Raw genomic sequence first — 18,739 nt, 5'->3', positions numbered from 1 at the left:
AATATTTAATAATATTTTTGTAAAAATATTTAAATTTTTAATTATTTTATATTAGTTAAATAATATTTTTTTATTTTCAAAGTAAAATAATTTTACATGAGAGTAATCATTTTTTTTGAAAATAAAAGATAAAAAATAAAAAATAATCTCAATTATAAATATAAGCCCTCCACTTGTGATGTGTACTTTGTTAGGAGCAAACTTGCCCAAGGAACTAAACAATGTTGGGACCATGTTGTAGTGAACTAAACAATGTTGGGACCATGTTGTTGTATGACAAACTATGTTGTTGACCAATTATAATCGGTGTTTGGTTTGTTTTTGATAGGTGAGTACATTGAACGTATTGGATATCCATAAATAAAGCTCTTTATGTAAAGCCATACATGAATCATCATACCCATCTTGCGTCTGATCCGTTTATGTGCAGATTCAACATCAACATTTGCACGGTTTCTCCCCCCAAAATCAAGGCGATATATGATGATTCTCAGCTGCATTTTATTGGCCATCTCTGAATATCGCTCTGACAACTTATTCAAGGTTGTTTATCAAATCAATCCTCAGTTGGTCACAGGGACAACGATACTTTTTCTCAAGGTTTCAAATGTTTGTTATAATAAAGCTAGTGAAAATCGTTGCCTTTTTTCCTTTGATATTAATATATCTGGTTTATTCTAATGGTATATTTTGAATATATTTCAGTGATATATTTTGAATATTTTGACAATATCAGGATAGGAACCCATTGAAGTGAACGGTTTAATTTTGACAATATCAGGATAGGAACCAATTGAAGTGAACGGTTTAATTTCCAAAATATTCTAGAAACTGTAATTTAATGTTCTATTTCTTACTCTCTTTCGCCAGCCAGATGGAAACCGCGCATGGTCTACTTGGATTCAGATATCGAGCAATGAAGTGTTATTGTGCATTTTGAGTAGAAGCTCTCAATGGGTGATTGAACTCTATGATTGATATGTGTTCAATCCAAGTATAGATATTAAGAATATGGAGGCCCATGTTAATTCTTTTGTATTTATACAATGAAACAAAGCACAACCTGATTCCAGGGAGCACCTAAAAGCACCATGCATGAACCTCGCAGTGGAATCCTCCAAGGTTCCACTAGAACTAGCGGAGAACATGAAAATTATGAGCTGAAGCACCAGAATCGATTTCATGATTGATTGCTTTGTGAAATCATTACAGATTTGTTGATGTTCGTGTCAGGCCTGGGTAACTCCAGCTATTGATGAACGCAAGACAACTTGATATTTCACATTAGATAACAATTATTTATATACAAGAGAAACGGATCAGTTCATCTTCTAGATGACTGTCCGGCTTCACCTCATCCGTTTCGGATTAGGTGTTAACATTCCCCCCCTTAATCTGAAGGGATGTTGGTGAGTCCAAGCATCGTTCTGAATCTTTCAAGCTTTTCTCTTCCAAGCGCTTTGGTGAAGATGTCTGCAATTTGTTCGTTTGTGGAACAATGACGGAGATGGATTGTTTTGGCCTCAACATGATGTCGGATCAGATGATATTTAGTATTGATGTGCTTAGTACGATCATGGAACTTTGGATTTTTGGCCAACTTTATTGCAGATGTGTTATCAATCATGAGTGGAGTAGATTGTATTTGTTTTACTTGCAAATCTTCAAGAATTTTCCTGAGCCACACAATTTCTTTCGTTGCTTCAGCTGCTGCCACGTATTCTGCTTCTGTTGTGGAATCCGCTGGTACTGATTGTTTGCGTGATCTCCAGGAGACAGCTCCTGATCCAAGACTCATAGCATATCCTGAAGTAGATACCCCAGTTTCTTTGTCTCCATCGAAGTCTGAATCAGAGTATCCAATCAAGTTGAAGTCGTCCACCTGTGTATACTTGATTCCAAGGTCTTGAGTTCCCTTCAAGTACCTTAGAACTCTTTTTGCAGCAGACCAATGTCCCTCACAAGGCTTTTGCATAAACCTGGAGAGGATTCCAACAGCAAATGAAATGTCTGGTCTGGTAGTAGTGAGGTAGATGAGACTTCCTACAAGCTGTCTATACCTTGTTGCATCCTCAAATTCCTTTCCTTCAGTAGATGTGAGCTTCAAGTTTTGTTCCATTGGAGTAGAAAGGGGATTGCACTCTGTCATGCCAAATCTGTATAACAAATCTCCAATGTATTTCTTTTGAGAAAGAAATATGGACTTTGGATGTTGGGTTACTTCAATGCCAAGATAGTAATGAACATAGCCCAAATCAGTCATTTCAAAAAATTTTCCTAATTCTTTCTTTATGGATGCAATATAGCTTTCATTGTTCCCTGTCATTAAAAGATCATCTACATATACCACAAGATATACAACTGTTTTGCCAACTTTCTTGACAAATAAAGTTGCATCATCAAGATCAAAATGTTTGAAGTTGAGTTTCAGAAGATGCTCAGTTAGTTTTTCATACCAGGCTCGTGGTGCTTGTTTGAGGCCATACAAGGACTTCACAAGTTTGCATACTTTGTGTTCATGTCCTTTCACAGCAAATCCTTCAGGCTGGGACATAAAAACATTCTCTTTTAGATCTCCATTCAAGAATGCAGTTTTTACATCCATTTGATGGACTTTCCAACCGTTCTGAGCAGCTAGTGCAAAGAGTGTCCGGATGGTGGCCCATTTTGCTGTGGGAGCAAAAGTTTCCTCGTAATCGACCCCTTCTTTCTGTGCAAAACCTTTTGCCACAAGCCTAGCTTTGTGCTTGTCAAGTGAGCCATCAGCTTTGTACTTGTTCTTGTAGACCCACTTGCAGCCAATTGGTTTGGTTCCAAATGGAGGATCAACCAGCTTCCAAGTGCCATTCTTTATGAGGGCATCATACTCCTTCCGCATTGCTTCTTTCCATTCATCATGAGAAGCAGCTTCTTTGAAGGAAGTTGGTTCAAAATCTGTAGACAAGTTCAATTCACAATCATAAGTAACATCCATATCAACAGGTGAATTAGAGTTATCTACATCACCTCCATCTTGTCGATTTGAATTTCGGGTTCCTGTTTTTCCAATTTCATCAGGATGAACACTTTCAAGTGTCTTTGTCAGCCACTTTGGGGGACCTTTCTGAGATGGTCCAGGCTGCTCTGTTGATTGAGTTGGGTCTGAATCAAGATTGAGTCTCCCAATTCTATCAATTACATCACTTAAAGCATCATCCGTTGTTGGAGTGTCATGCAGGGGAGATTGTTCTTCAGAAGAAGATTCCACATGTTGATCTAGTATAGGAATCCCCCCTTCAAGATGTGGAATCTGATTATCAAACTCTTGAAATGATTTCTGCTTTGTGAATCTATCCAAGCGATCAAGTTGCCGCTCAACAACATTGTCAGATTTGGATGATTCAAGAAAAATGACATCTCTAGATAAAACAAACTTTTTATGTACTTCATCATAAAGGCGGTATGCTTTAGATGTGTTTGAATACCCCAGGAAGATACACTTACGACTTCTTGCACCAAGTTTGTTTCTATGTACCTTTGGTATTAAAGCATAACAGGTGGAACCAAATATCCTGAGATGTTTTACCGAAGGAACATGTCCATACCACAATTCATAAGGAGTCTTGTTTCTTATAGTACTAGATGGACATCTATTCTTTATATATGCAGCACATAGAACAGCATCAGCCCAAAACATTGTCTTTACATTTTTGAAGAAAAGCATAGATCGTACCATATTCAAAATTGTTCTGTTCATTCTTTCAGCTACACCATTCTGTTGAGGATTATAAGGCACAGTTGTTTGATGTTTAATCCCATGTTGGCAAAGATAGTGTTCAAATTCATTTGATGTATATTCTTTTCCATTATCAGTGCGAATAGACCCAATATGAGATTGTGCATCATTTTCAATCCACTTATGAAAATTCTTAAATGTTTGAAAAGCATCAGATTTGTTCTTCAATAAGTAAACCCAACACATTCTGGTGTAATCATCAATAAATGTCATGATATATTTATTTCCATTTGCAGAAGGAACAGGCATTGGACCACATAAATCTGAATGAATAAGTTCAAGCTTCCTATGTGCTCTTGAATGTGAATCATGAAAAGACTGTTTGCTATGCTTTCCTAGAATGCAAGCATCACATTGTTTATGTTTTCTAGGAATTGTAGGCAAACCAGCAACACCATTTTTCTTCAACAAGCGGAGACTATCATAGTTTAAATGCCCAAATCTAGCATGCCATAATAAACTTGATGGAAGTGTACATTCTTCATGATGAGAAATATATGAGAAATGTTGTGCATGAGCAGAGGTTCCTTGCAGTTTAAGGAGTCTTTCTTCTTCTATACCCCTCATGACAAGTGAGTGGTCAGATGCCTTTCTTACCTCAAGCTTGCCATCAAACATGTGAATGGAGTGACCTTGCTGGCGGATGTGAACCAGGGACAGCAAGTTTCTCTTCAGCTGTGGGAGATATAGAACATGATCCAGAAGAAAGTCTGGAAGACCAGGCAGTTTAAGCCTGATTGTGCCAAGCCCTGATGGCTTGATTTTTGACTGATCTGCAAAGTATACTGCTCCATCAACATTGTTAGTGAAATCTTCAAAGAAATCTCTCCTATGAGTCATATGACAGGTTGCTCCTGAATCAAGCAACCAGTCATTTTTCGAAGAAGCAAGTGAAGCATTAAACAAATCTTCATTTACTCCAATATTACATTGTGCCTCAATATAGTGTGCAGATTCGGGTGCTTTACCTTTGTCTGAGTCATCAGTTTTACCTTTCTGCTGATTTCTTCTCTGCTCAACTTTGTCCCATGGTAGCTTGCATGTAGAAGCATCATGTGATCCATTTCGTTTGCAGCGAATGCAATGCAGATCTGCCTTTTCTGCTTGAGAATGTCTGCCCCCCCTGCCTCTGAAGTATCTTCCTCTTCCTCTTCGTCCACCTCTTCCTCTTGCAGAATCTTGAGCAGGATGCTTTTCTTTGTGAGCAAGGCAAACAGTCTCTTCAGAAGATTCAGGGACTGTTTTCTTTCCAAAGGCTTTCTCTCTTTCAGCAAACTTTTTCACAAGAGAGTCAAAAGTTATATCTTTAAGGTTTCCATTTGCTTGTAAAGACTCAAGATAATTGGAGTAGGTAGGATAGAGTGCTTTGAGAAAGGCAATAAGAGAGATATCCAGCTCAACCTTAGTGGATTTTATATCATGCATTATAGACTTTATTTCAGATGCAAGAGCAAGAGGATCATTATTTTTCAGTTCAAGAGTGAAGAGTTTAATCATGAGCTGAACAACTTCAAGTGCAGAATGTGTATCATAGAGTTCTTTCAGCTTTTGTATAGCTTCAAAAGCAGTGGAATAGCAGGAAATATGACGACTTACTTCCTCATTGACAGATGCTGCAATCAATGCAAAGGCTTTGCTGTTCTTGTTTTCCCAAATGGCGAGTTCTTTGTCTGATGTGGGCTGCACAGGGTCTCTGTCTTCTTCTCCGACACACACTCCTTTCCACAGCTCATTGTAGATGAGGGTGTGTTTCACCATCCGAGACCATTCAGAATAGTTCTCCTTGCCAGTGAGAACTATTCCGACCATTGAAATGATTGAATGCATTCTGTGAAGAAGAGAAAAAAAAAAAAATCTCTGCCAAAAATACTTCTGTTTGAGAGAAAAAAAAAATCCTTATATGATTGCCTTATGCAACAGTATATATATAACAAGGGTGCTCAATACACTGTTTACTGCTCAAAGACTGCTCACATATATGACTGTATTACTGTTTTAAAAAAAATAAGGACCCTCACTGCTTTTCCATATATCAATATCTGAGAAAAAAAATTAGCTCTCATATATATGACTGCTTACATATATCACTCCTGAACAAAAGATGGCGCATATATATATGTCACTGCTTAGACACTCACATGAAAATCACTGTAAAAAAGGAGGGCGCTCATTACTTTTCACACATATTTCAATGTATATCACTGTTCTAGCAAAAAAGGGCGCTCGCATATATATATGAAAACGCTTTGGTATATCACTGTTCTAGCAAAAAAGGGCGCTCGCATATATATATGAAAACGCTTTGGTATATCACTGTTCTAGCAATAAAAAGGGCGCTCACATATATATTGCATGAAAACGCTTTGATACCATTCTCAAACACCATGTCAGTTCTCGGCCTTCACAAGTTCTCGGACTTCACAGTTCTGTTTTTAAATAAGGAAAACGCAGCAAATACAGTAGCTCGGCCTTGTCTTCACGCCAACACAGTTCTCGGCCTTGTCTTCACGCCAACACAATTCTCGGCCTTGTCTTCACGCCATGGTAGCCGCTGTCCAGAGGTGGAATCACAGGTGTCGGCCTTGTCTTCACACAAACACAGGTGTCGGCCTTGTCTGTTATCAAAATAAATCCGCCACGGTGAGCAAAATACCCTTAATGTTTTGGCTGCCTCATACAGTACCCTTCATGTTCACAATATATAAACAAAATCTGAGAAGAGAGTAGCCGAGGCGTTGAACACTGCTATTGAAAGTTTCGCTCGCTGCCTCTGCCCGAGTGAAAGAACTCTCTATATACCAAGAACAGGAGGGGGTTAAAGAAAAAGAGCGAGAGGGATAAGAAAAAACAAATCTCAAAACTCGGATATCTAGAGACAGCGAAAACTCCGATATCTAGCCACTGTTTCAAAAAACTATGCCGCTGTTCTTACAGCGCAGGCAGGTGTCACGGTGGAGATGCGGGGTATGAAAGCACAGTATGGAAGCGGATTATCAAACTCAGGAATGCAATACCACTGTTTACATATATATCACAGGAGTCTTCAATAAAAAAAAAAAAAACGCGGTTACCATTACACAGTCACCAATACATTACAGGCTTTCATGTACCGGCAGGAATGCAATATCGCTTCCCTCCAGCTTCTCTCCACGCGGGCTCCCTTGGATTCAGAGGAACAAACCACATTCATTTCGGTGGGAGAACGTTACATGCCTCTCTGGGCAGCGACAGAGGCAGAGTAGTGAGCAGAGCAGCGCTCAAGATGTCAAAGCAGAGAGCGTATGCCAGGGAGCAGAGGTTTCATGAGGCAGCAGAGGAGTTACACTATTTCTGGAACCTGGGGACCTGGGCTCTGATACCATGTCAGGCCTGGGTAACTCCAGCTATTGATGAACGCAAGACAACTTGATATTTCACATTAGATAACAATTATTTATATACAAGAGAAACGGATCAGTTCATCTTCTAGATGACTGTCCGGCTTCACCTCATCCGTTTCGGATTAGGTGTTAACAGTTCGAATCATTGCTTTGTGAATATATCCAGAAAAAGATGAAGATCGTGGAAGAAATTTCACAACAAAATTTTTGAACTTTAATGTCACCCCACATTCTGAACCTGAAAACTCAACCGGATTTCAGAATAAATAAGGCTGACACTCAGACAGTTGAAGCAAGCATCAACCCCATTATCTCGAGCAAAAGAAAGATGTAGCCTCATGAAGATCTTCCTGTTACAACTTACGAATCTGTTGTAGCCCTAAGAAATCAAGTCAATAGTTAAGCTATGAAACAGTTGAGAGCATTGGCGTGCACCTCGAATGCATGGCAGTGAGAGCATCTGTATGTATTTCTGGGAGTGACACTTCTGATTCTCTATATACTCTCCCCTAGTTTGGAATTTCAAATTTATTTTGTATACTAAATTGAAAAATTGATAGCATTCCTTCGTTTTCCAGGCTTAACAATTTTAAATTATATATATATATAATATCAAAAATTTAAATTTGAAAAACATTAATAATCTAATCAAAATCCCATCACTTGTATTATCAAAATAAAGTACGTGCAAATATTACATAGTACATATTAAATTGATAATGTCCAAATTTGCTTTTAAAATGCTATCACTCCATCAGGATTTTACAGGATTTTACAGGATTTTACAGAAAAAAACATTTTACTTAAATGCAAGCTCTACATTATTAATGTGAATTCAAAATTGAAGGCATTTCTAATTATAACACTTAGTGAACAGCATGAAACAACAAGCAACCTTTTTCGTAGCATAGTAAAATGAAAAAGTGTGAAAAAAATAAAATAAAATAATCGTTAGATTTATTTATTTAAAAAAAATAAAAAATAAACACAACCATTTCAATTTCGTAATAAAACTATCTTTATTGTATATGAATATACAAAGAATCAAAATTCTTATTATTTAAAAAACAAAACACTTATCTATTTAACGGATCATTACAATTACAATTGCAATTTTAATCACCAATAACAAAAGATTCCAAAAAAAATTCAAAATTTTGAATATATATATATATATATATATATATATATATATATATATATATATATAAATTTATGAGAGACTATTTGAAATTTTATGTATCTAATATAGTTGAAAAAGATGACAAAATATTCAACCAACATGGTTACATCTTTCTCTTTATGTTCATTCTCTTTATTACCATCTTTATTACCAATGTTCTTCAATTTCAAATTGCAATTATACTTAATTATAAGTCAAACCTTCTCATATGCATTAAATATTTATAACAATCTCATCAAAAAATTAGCATACTAAAAATCTCATTGTCTTGAATCCTTCACAACGTAACCCATAAGACTCCATACACATTAATCACTATTACAAAATAAACAAAATTTGTTGCAAAAGGTAAATAAGACTAATATCCTAACTCTCAAAGCTCAGGAACTCTTTTTGATTTTTTCTCTCTCCATACCCCATATACTACACTCCAATGCACATTAGATAATTTGGGCCCATTGAGACATATTCTCATTAATGCATCTAGTGTATCTAGTCTTTATTTTCTGATGTCCTTGATGATTTTTTGTTTAGAAAATCCCCTTTTGTACTTGTGGGAATAGTGAGTATAGCTTGCCATAATTTCATAATATGAGGATAAATTTTGTGTCATTGTTTTTTGTTGTGAAGAACCTTCCATGCTTCCTTCATTATGAAACCATCAAAAGATACATTTAATGAATCAACAAATGGGTGCAACTTTCTTTTTCAATCTTTAACATCAAACAAATAAAAAATCCAACTTTTTTTATATCTTAAAAATCCAACAATGCTTTGAATTTTTCTCATGACTATGATGATCTTTTGGATAATAACAAGGATTGAACAATTTTGTCGCATTTCAAAGATGAATATTTGGGAATATTTCATTCAAAGACTCTATGCAAGACTCTGAATATAATGTTTTTGAGTTATTGGCAACTCTCTTGTGTGTCTTCAATGTGAGGCCACATAGTTTATCTCCTTATATCATTATAATTAGTATCCATAGTTGAAACAGAGATATATAGTAACGCATGCATATCTATAACTATCCCTTCAACTTTAATTCAATATATCCATATTGAGAATCACTTAGAAATTTGAAAGATAAGTTGTACCTTCTGTAAATGCTTATTTTCTTAGAAACCATCTAGACAATGTACTTATAGTAACTTCAAGAGCCAACCCAGTAGTTTTAATCTAATGAATCAACAAAGTAATAAAGGAACAAATCCAACATCCTCTAATATGGTATGTTGTAGATATTCGAAAAGTTCAAAAATCCAATGCTCTGAATTTTTCTCATGACTATGATGCCCTTCTAAAGAATAACAAGGACTAAACAATTTTATGCATTAAAAAAATGAAAATTTGGGAATCTTTCAATCAAAGAGTCTATGAGAGACTCATATATAACTTTTTGTGAGTTGTTGGCAACTCTCATGTGTGTGTCTTCAATGCGACGCTTCATAGCTTGTCTCCTTACATCTCTATAATCAATCTCCATAGTTGGAACATAGATGTATTGTGACTCATGTCTATCTACAATTATCCTTTCATCTTTAATTTCAACATATCCATATTGAGAATCACTTAGAAATTTTGAAAGATGAGTTATATCTTCTGCAAATGTTTCTTTTCTCAAAAACCAACTAGTTAATCTACTTATAATTACTTCAAGAGCCAACCTAATGTTGATTTTTTGTAGGTATTCTATTGTTAATTACTTCTAACGATATTCATTGTAGATTCTTTAATATTCACTTTAATCATTAAGCAGTTACACATAATATGTTCAACAAAAATACGTTAAGATCATAAAGATAAATCTAAATCAAGAACACAAACACTTACCCTAGGAAAACCCACATGGGGAAAACCCAACAACCTTTTCCTCAAAGAAATTCTTCATCTCAACAAGAGACACATCGATATCATCTAGTTATTTACAAGGTCAAATTGACCATTAAAGAGACATGGTCAAACCCGATCCACTGCCTCCTAGTCAATTCATAAGTCTGCCCAAAAATATTTAACTAATATGATTTGTTGTACTTCATTATAGGTTCAGTCCTGTACCATCTCAAGAATTTGTTTTGTTTCATTATAACATCATTGCCTCATAAATTTGGTCTTGCAACTTCCTTGCCTCAGAATTTCAGTCCTGCAACTTCCTTCAGAGGTTCAGTCTTGTAACTTACTTTATGTGTTTGGTCTTCTAGATAATCTCCTTCTTTGCCTCAGATCCAACTACTTCACTCCCCTTAGATTAGCCTCTTTGCTTGCCTCAAATAGATCAAGTTTCTTGCTTGAGAAGGAGGTTGAATGCCTCATAAAAATAAAAGATCAGTTGGTTGAATGGGTGCCTCTTCACTGGGGCCGACTTGACTAGGAAGAGGGCCGGCTGACATAGCTTCTTTTGGAGCCATAAATTAATTTTTAAAATTCAATTTTTTCTCTTTTAAAAGGACATGAAGAACATGCCTTATAATTTTATCTTTTGACAATAGCATGAAGAACATTCTTTACAAATACATCAATGACTAGAATAATTGTTTTAAAGACCGACCATAGCTAAAAATTTCAACACTCCCTCTTAGCTATGGATTTATTCATAATGACCATCCAAATGCTCTTGTGTTGACAAATTTCTCTAATAAAAGGTTATAACAAATCAAAATTACCATAATGGGGTCAAAAATTGTGATGCATGGTAAAAAAAGTTACCATAATTTGGTCAACAATTGTGGTACATGGTAAATCAATAGCATCAACAGGTTACCATAATCTGGTCAACGACTGTGATACATGGCAAACCAACAACATCAACAAGTTACCATAATTCTAGTCAGTACCTCTAACCTATGGTGTATCCTCACCATAATCCTTGTCGATACTTCTGACACATGGTACATTATTTAGCATCAACTAGTCAGCATAATTTGGGTTTTATCTGACACATGGTATACAAACTAGTCTTGATTCACCATAATTCTAGTCAATATCTTTGAAACATGGTATATCTCCAAAGGCCACACTCTATGTAACTAATTTGGGGCATGTTAAACAATCCTGATGCTATAGGACCATTCTTCCTAATTCGATTCAACATACTTCACATAGGAAGAATGCTTGTCCCCTGTCAGACCATTCTTTCTAATTCAAGTCAATATACTTGACATAAGGAGAATGTCAGTACATGATGTTATATCATCAACACTCCCTCTTACCAATGTTTTTCATACTGTTCACACGAAGTTGCGTATGAAGGACTCTGAGAAACATTTGGTACTCAAGTACTGTGGTTGCCTACACAGGTACATCCAGGATGAGATGGAGTTCTTGGACATCTCCTCGCTCGGCACAGCATACCGATACGCTGTTAAGATCGAGTAGAAGCTTAAACAGAAAAAGAAAGACTTTGGATTTGTCAATCTGAAGCAAGGGAAATGTGCCCCCAAACCATTGAACAAAGGACAAAGTCAAGGTGGGGTGGCCTAGGACAACCTGCCAAAGCCACAAGAAAAGAGCAACTCTGCAAATCCGAAGAAGAACAAAGGAAAGTGGTGTGTGCTCCATAAGACCTCCACTCATAACACAAGTGAGTGTCGAGCCAAGTAGTCACTGGTGGAAAAGTTGAAGGCTTCTAAATCAGATGCATGTTCTGAATCTGAGTTAAAACCTGAAAAGGGGAATGACAAAGGGAAGCATATTATCAATGCGAAGCCAAGCGCCATCGTTGCCACCATGAAGATCTAGAAGGAGGAACTTGAAGATCCATAGGAGGAGGAGCGCCTCTTCCACTTCCAGATGTGGGTAAAGGGTTCCCCACTACAGTTCATTGTCAATAGCGAGAGCCAAAAGAACCTCATTTCAGCAGTGATCTTCACGTCATCCAGCAGTGTTGCCTTCCATATAGCATCAAGCCGTTCACGGATGAGGTATTATGTGACGTTTCTCATCTTTATGTTTGTGATGTATTATTAGGTCAGCTATACTTGTGGAAGCGACATGATGTGTATGATTCAAGGCCTCACACTCTTATTGTTACCTTGGGAAATAATTTGTACGGGATACCGAAGGTAGCACTACCTACCGCTATCTCTTTGGTTATTGCAAAACAAAGCAATAAGCTCATTTCCAAAACCAAGAATTTTTTTTCCTGATGATATGCCCTTAGGGAAAGAAGAAGACGATGGCCACGTCCTCCATATAGGGCCCCTCCGCACGACAACAACATATGGACAAGGTCATGGAGGGGTATGAGGACATCTTCACCTCCCCCATAAAGGTTCCTCTACACTGCCAGGTTAAGCACTCCATCGATTTGACCCCAGGTGTGTCGTTGCTCAATGGACCAATCTATCAACACTATGTTCTGGAGAACGACGAAATCAAGAGGTATATTCAGGAGTTGCTGTAGAAATGTCACATTCGGTCAAGTTCATCACCCTGTGGGAGCTCAATTGTGTTGGTACAAAAGAAGGATGGGACTTGGAGACTTTGTATTGACTATCGAGCACTGAACAAGGTCACTGTCTAGAATAGGTACTTGATCCCATGGAATGATGATCTTCTAGACCAACTCAAGGAGGGGGGAATATTTTAGCAAGATCAACTTGAAGTCAAGATATCACCAGGTGCCAATCAAACCCTTTGATGTGTGGAAGACTGCCTTCAAAGCCAAGGAGCGCCTTTTTGAATGGTTGGTTATGCCTTTCGGGTTGATGAATGCTCTTGTAACCTTCAAGAGGCTAATGGATGACATCTTATGGCCATTCACCAACTCATTTCTAGTGGTATACTTGGATGAAATCCTGATCTTCAGCCAAAGTAGGGAAGAGAACCTCCACCACATCCGACAGGTTCTCTAAACACTGCAACAACACAAGTTGTATGCCAATTTGGAGAAATGCACTTTTTGCATGACCCAGGTACAGTATCTGGGATACCTTATTGATGAACGGGGGTACATGTGGATCTAGCCAAGATCCAAGTCATTCAGGATTAGTCAACCCCAACCACTCTGACAGAGCTCCGCAACTTTCTAGGTCTTGCTAATTTCTACTACAGGTTCGTGTTGGGGTTCTCTGATATCTCTTGGCCCTTGAGTCAAGCCACCAAGGGAGGAGTGAAAGAAAAATTCTTTTTGTTTGAATCTCAACAGAACGCATTCATAGAGTTGAAACATCGCCTCTGCTTTAAGCCAGTCCTCACATTACCAAACTTGCAACAACCATTTGAGATCGAGATAGATGCCTCTGACTATGCTATTGGGGCAGTCCTTACTCAATAGGGGCATCCAGTGGAATATCACAGTAAGACACTTTCAGATACAGTCTGGAAGTATCCCACTTATGAAAAAGACATGTATTCCATTATGTAAGCCTGTCAACAATGGAAGAATTACATTTCAGGGAAGGAAACAATCATCCACACAGACCACTGAACCCTGTAATTCATATAGACGCAAGGGAAGTTGCAGAATGAGCACCATCATAAGTGGTCCACATACCTGCAATAGTTCCATTTGAATATCAAGTACAAGAAGGGCAACACCAATAATGTTTTAGACTACCTCAACTTACCATTGATCATGGCGTTAACCATCGTGCTTAACTCTTGTGGGCACGAGACTTCTGATTGGCCACTTCTCTACAAAAGTGACCCAGAATTCGGCCACACATACCAGACACTCTTGGAGGGTCAGCAAGTTCCAGATTTTCACCACCAAGATGCATTGTTATGCCACCCGGAACACTTTTGTGTTCCTTCAAGCGAGCGCGCCAAGATGATTTCGAAAGCGCACTACATTCGAGTCTTGGGCATTTCGAGATCGAGAAAATAGTGGTAGTACTGTAGAATTATTTCTATTGGTTGAATCTTCGATAGGATGTTGGGAACTACATCAGATCCTGCACTACCTACGTCATTTCCAAACGAACCATCAAGAATCAAGGCCTCTATAATCCACTACCTACCCCTAGGTGACCTTGGGAATCCATCTCCATGGATTACATGTTGGTACTTCCTTCTACTAAGCATGGCAACGACTGTGTTTTTGTGGGCATCAACAGATTCTCGAAGACAGCCATTATGGTGGCCTGCAAGAAGAATATCACAGCAGAAGCCACTGCTAAATTCTTCTTTGAATGAGGGTGGGTACACTTTGGGATCCCATAGTCTATCATCTCATATCGAGACAGCATGTTCCTCAGTACATTTTGGTCCAGTATTTGGTCGATGTTGGACACCAAGCTCACTAAGTCCACAACTTTCCATCTCCAAACTGATGGTTAGGCGGAGGTTGTCAATAGGATGATCGTACACATTATGTGCATGTACAACTCAAAGCATCCACACATATGGGATGAGAGCCTCCCCTATGTCCAGCATAGTTATAACCGATCTCTCCGCAGCTCGACTAGCCACAACCCTTTTCAGGTGGGCTTGGGATTCCAACCACTATGTCCCATTGATGTGGCCATACCATTTGTAGCTACTCAGGCAAATTTGGCTCGCGTTCAATCTGAAGCCGACAAGGCAAACAACTTCATTGAGCACATTCAACACATTCGCCAACGGGGCCATGATATATTGGATAGAGTCAATGCTAAGTACAAGCAGCGGCATGATCTGCATCGAGTGCCACACAAGTTCCAGGTGGGCGACAAAGTTTGGCTACATTTGCAGAATGAGCATCTTGTTGGGCCCCACCGCAAGCTTCACCTACTGTGATATGGGTCATTAACCATCACCAAGGTAGTAGGGACAATGCCTTCGAGCTCAGTGTTCCACCATTCCTTGGTCTGCACCCACTGTTCAATGTGGACAGCCTTCAACCCTACTTTCCACCATTGTTGGGCACATCTGACATTGTAGAACAACTCAAACCAACAAAGTAAACGCAGACTGCATGGAACAAGACACAACTGATCGGATCATGGACACACAGTTCAAGAATTCCTGGCAGCAAAGGATCCAACTATATTGAGTTGTCGAAGCAGGCCAACTCCTTCACTAGGGCAAGTGGCTCACTAGGGACCAAGTTCAATAGAAGTTTCATCATCTCATGGAGGAACTCAATGCAATGGGGACTATTGCTTACTAAGGGGGGAGGAATGATACAGGTGGATATTGGTGGCCATCGGCCTATTCCACGTAGACCCCCACCAATGTTTCTTTCAGTTTTTCAGTTTCCTTAATTGTAGCATAGTTTACTATTTTTGGTAGTTTTTCGGGCCTTGAACTTCCGGAGCCGCCTTGAGGCCCTAAAAGACGTTTTTTTGGAAAATCACTGGCGAAAAAAAATGAGTTTTCAACACAATATTTTCTATTATTAGTTGTAGTCCTTGAATAGATCTTTCTAACGAGGTATTGTGTGCATCAAACGGAGATTGTATGCCAAAGTTACGACCCTGGGAAGTTGATATACCAATTTACCCCAACAGGGCCCATAGTTTGGTGTTTCATCTCTTGAGGTTAGGTTTTTGGATGTTTGGGATTTTCCATTGTTTATTAATAATAAATAGGCCTTCAAGCCTCATTGTAACACAATTCAGAGGCATGTAGTTGCACATCTCTTCTCAGAGATTATCTACCATTGTCCGAGCTAGTTTATTCCCATTCTGTATGTAAGCATATTTCAGTTCTTTGATATTAATGAAATGAAGTTTTATTTATGCTGCATCTCTATGTTTATGGTTATATCTGTAATTTTTTGTGTTCTTGTTTAAATTCGGATCATCCAATCACCCAAATCAATATTTATGTTTGTTTCCTATTTGTTCAACTTAGCTTCCCAACCCGAAATTAACTGTCGAACCCGAGATGGAGTGCCAATTTGAAATGCTTGAGCTACATCTCGAATGAACCATGAGGTGGTTTTGTGGCCTTTACTCCTCGCTAGGCGAGGTTGGGGTTGACTACCTTCGCGACTTGGCCCTAGCTTGCTATCGCATCCACGGCATCCACCTATCGAAGATCCTTTGACAAAGGAGGAGCGAGCCATGTGACTATTCAAATTAGGATCACAAGGATGACAAACCTTGGAATAGGGCATTATAACCTCGAACTCATAGCGGGTGACCAACTTAAAGTCCTGAAACCCTCTCGATACAAATAAACTTGTAAGGATACCATGGCATACATGCAAATAACAGTGAGAACATGAGTTGTCCACCCAACAATTGTCTTGCAAAATGCTTTGGATCTGGCCCAAGAGTCTAGAGACAATCACCCAATGCTTACCAAGTCATCTTAGGATAGGATAGAGAGACAGACTAAGTAAAACCATATCTGGGAGATCCCAATACTTATTGACCAGCAAAACCAATGAGCAATCAAGGTAGTAAACATAAGCCTCCCTGCATGAGATATAAAATTCCATACCAGAAAACCTAAATACATCCCCATGCAAGATAGCAAGACTCCATAATAAACAAAAATAATAGTGCGGTATTCAGACAATCCATCATAAAAACCCATTGTTTCCTTCCAAAAATCGCGAGTAATCTTCCAACTAACTACAAGCATCGAAATACAACCACTTCTCTGGTGACAAAACATAGAAATTGAGCGAACGGGGGAGATGGAACAAGAGAAACCTAGAAAAGAAGCATAACCGTTGAGATAGACCGTTGAGGGAAGGCAGTCGACTGCACCCGAGTGGCGGACCGCGTGGAGCTCCTTCACGTTCAAATGTCAAGTTCCCAGCAAACATGTAGCCTTATCCTCTCTCCGAACATGAAAACTGTGGTGTGAAGTTAAAATATTGCCATCATAAAACCCAGCACAAAAGCGGTCTAGCCACCTTCCTCTGTGCCATAAATTATAAGCATGCTCGATGCCACCTCTCCATACGGCTCAAGTGTGTGAAGGATGGAGTGAAGCCACCCTATAGCCTTGCCCTTCATCACATTAATCACAGCGACGATCCCGATGCAACCAGCTCACACCCCGATCAAGAAAATGAAGACCTTTAAGTAATTACCAAACTTGTAACTACCTTTCCTAACAAGGTTCTACAATAATAGCATATTCATATAAGGAGAAAGAAAGACATGAATCATCACACCACCCATTAAAACATCAAAATTTAGCAACTCTACCAAACACTAAACCACTTGCATTTTTTTATTTTTTCAAAATCATATATATAATCAAATCGAACTCACCCAAAAAAAAACTAAAAAACTAAACATTACAATTACCAATATCTATGTGGACTCAAGACAAAAAAAAATGGTTGAAAAGTCTTTAACCTACCTTTTACCTTACATATGTATTCATCTTATGATGTTAATTTATAAAATATGAATTTAATCATTTATAATTTAGATTTGACTAACAAATCATCAATAAATAATGATAACATCCTACATATGTATTCATCTTATGATGTTAATTTATAAAATATGAATTTAATCATTTATAAATTTAGATTTGACTAACAAGTCATCAATAAATAATGGTAAGAATTCATGAGTAAATAAGGATGACAAGGAGATGACAAGGAAATGGTGTTGAATTTTATGATTATATAAAAACTCACAATTGTAGAGCTGAGGCTTCTGTGATCCATAACAAGTTTGCCAAAGATTTTTCGGCGAAAATCACATGAAAAACCATTTGTCGAGGCGTTTCGAACCAACTAGTATGGTTCATCTTTAGGACAAGTTGAAGAAACAGATCCAGTCTAGCATGTTAAATAGTCTAAGCAGAGACTCCAACGGCTACAAAAGATTAACGGCTAAATTTTGACTCTAAGAACCAGGTCAAATTTTCATTTATTAATTTAATAATATTATTATTATTTATTATTATATTTATGGAACCATGTTAAATTAGGTAAAGATAAATAAAATAAATTAATGGTTAGTTTTAAAAATTCATTTATTTCTTTAAATTATTACTTTTATATATATATATATATATATATTAATTAAAATAATAATATTCCATTGATAAGAAAAGGTTAGGATTAATAAAATTATATAAATAAATACCAGGTTAGTATTAAAAGTTAATTTATTTGTTTATTAAATTATTCATTAATTATTATTATTATTATTATTATTATTATTATTATTTACTAAGGATTCTCAAGATGCATAGTGTCCCTGTGACCTTCAGGCCCCTTAACACCATTCGTCCCTCAGATCACTAAAGGATCCTATTGACCCCAAAGATATGAAAGGGGTTTATATTATCCCCTGCTCTTGTGGGACCCCCTATATTGGTGAGACTGGTCGCTCCATTAATCAAAAGACAACTATCTCTTCTTAGTCGTTTTTTCTGCCCGTTTTTTTTTCTCATTTTTTTTAATTTTTAATTTTTATTTATTTATTTATTTATTTATTTTATTAATTATTATTATTATTATTTTATTATTTTTTTTTTCTCTTGTCACTTATTATT

This window comes from Pinus tabuliformis, chromosome Q (assembly GCF_031772625.1).
Source record: "Pinus tabuliformis cultivar Carrire ecotype Pingquan chromosome Q, CPIR1, whole genome shotgun sequence".
NCBI classification, from domain to species: domain Eukaryota; kingdom Viridiplantae; phylum Streptophyta; class Pinopsida; order Pinales; family Pinaceae; genus Pinus; species Pinus tabuliformis.
Note: the sequence above shows the minus strand (reverse complement) of the source record.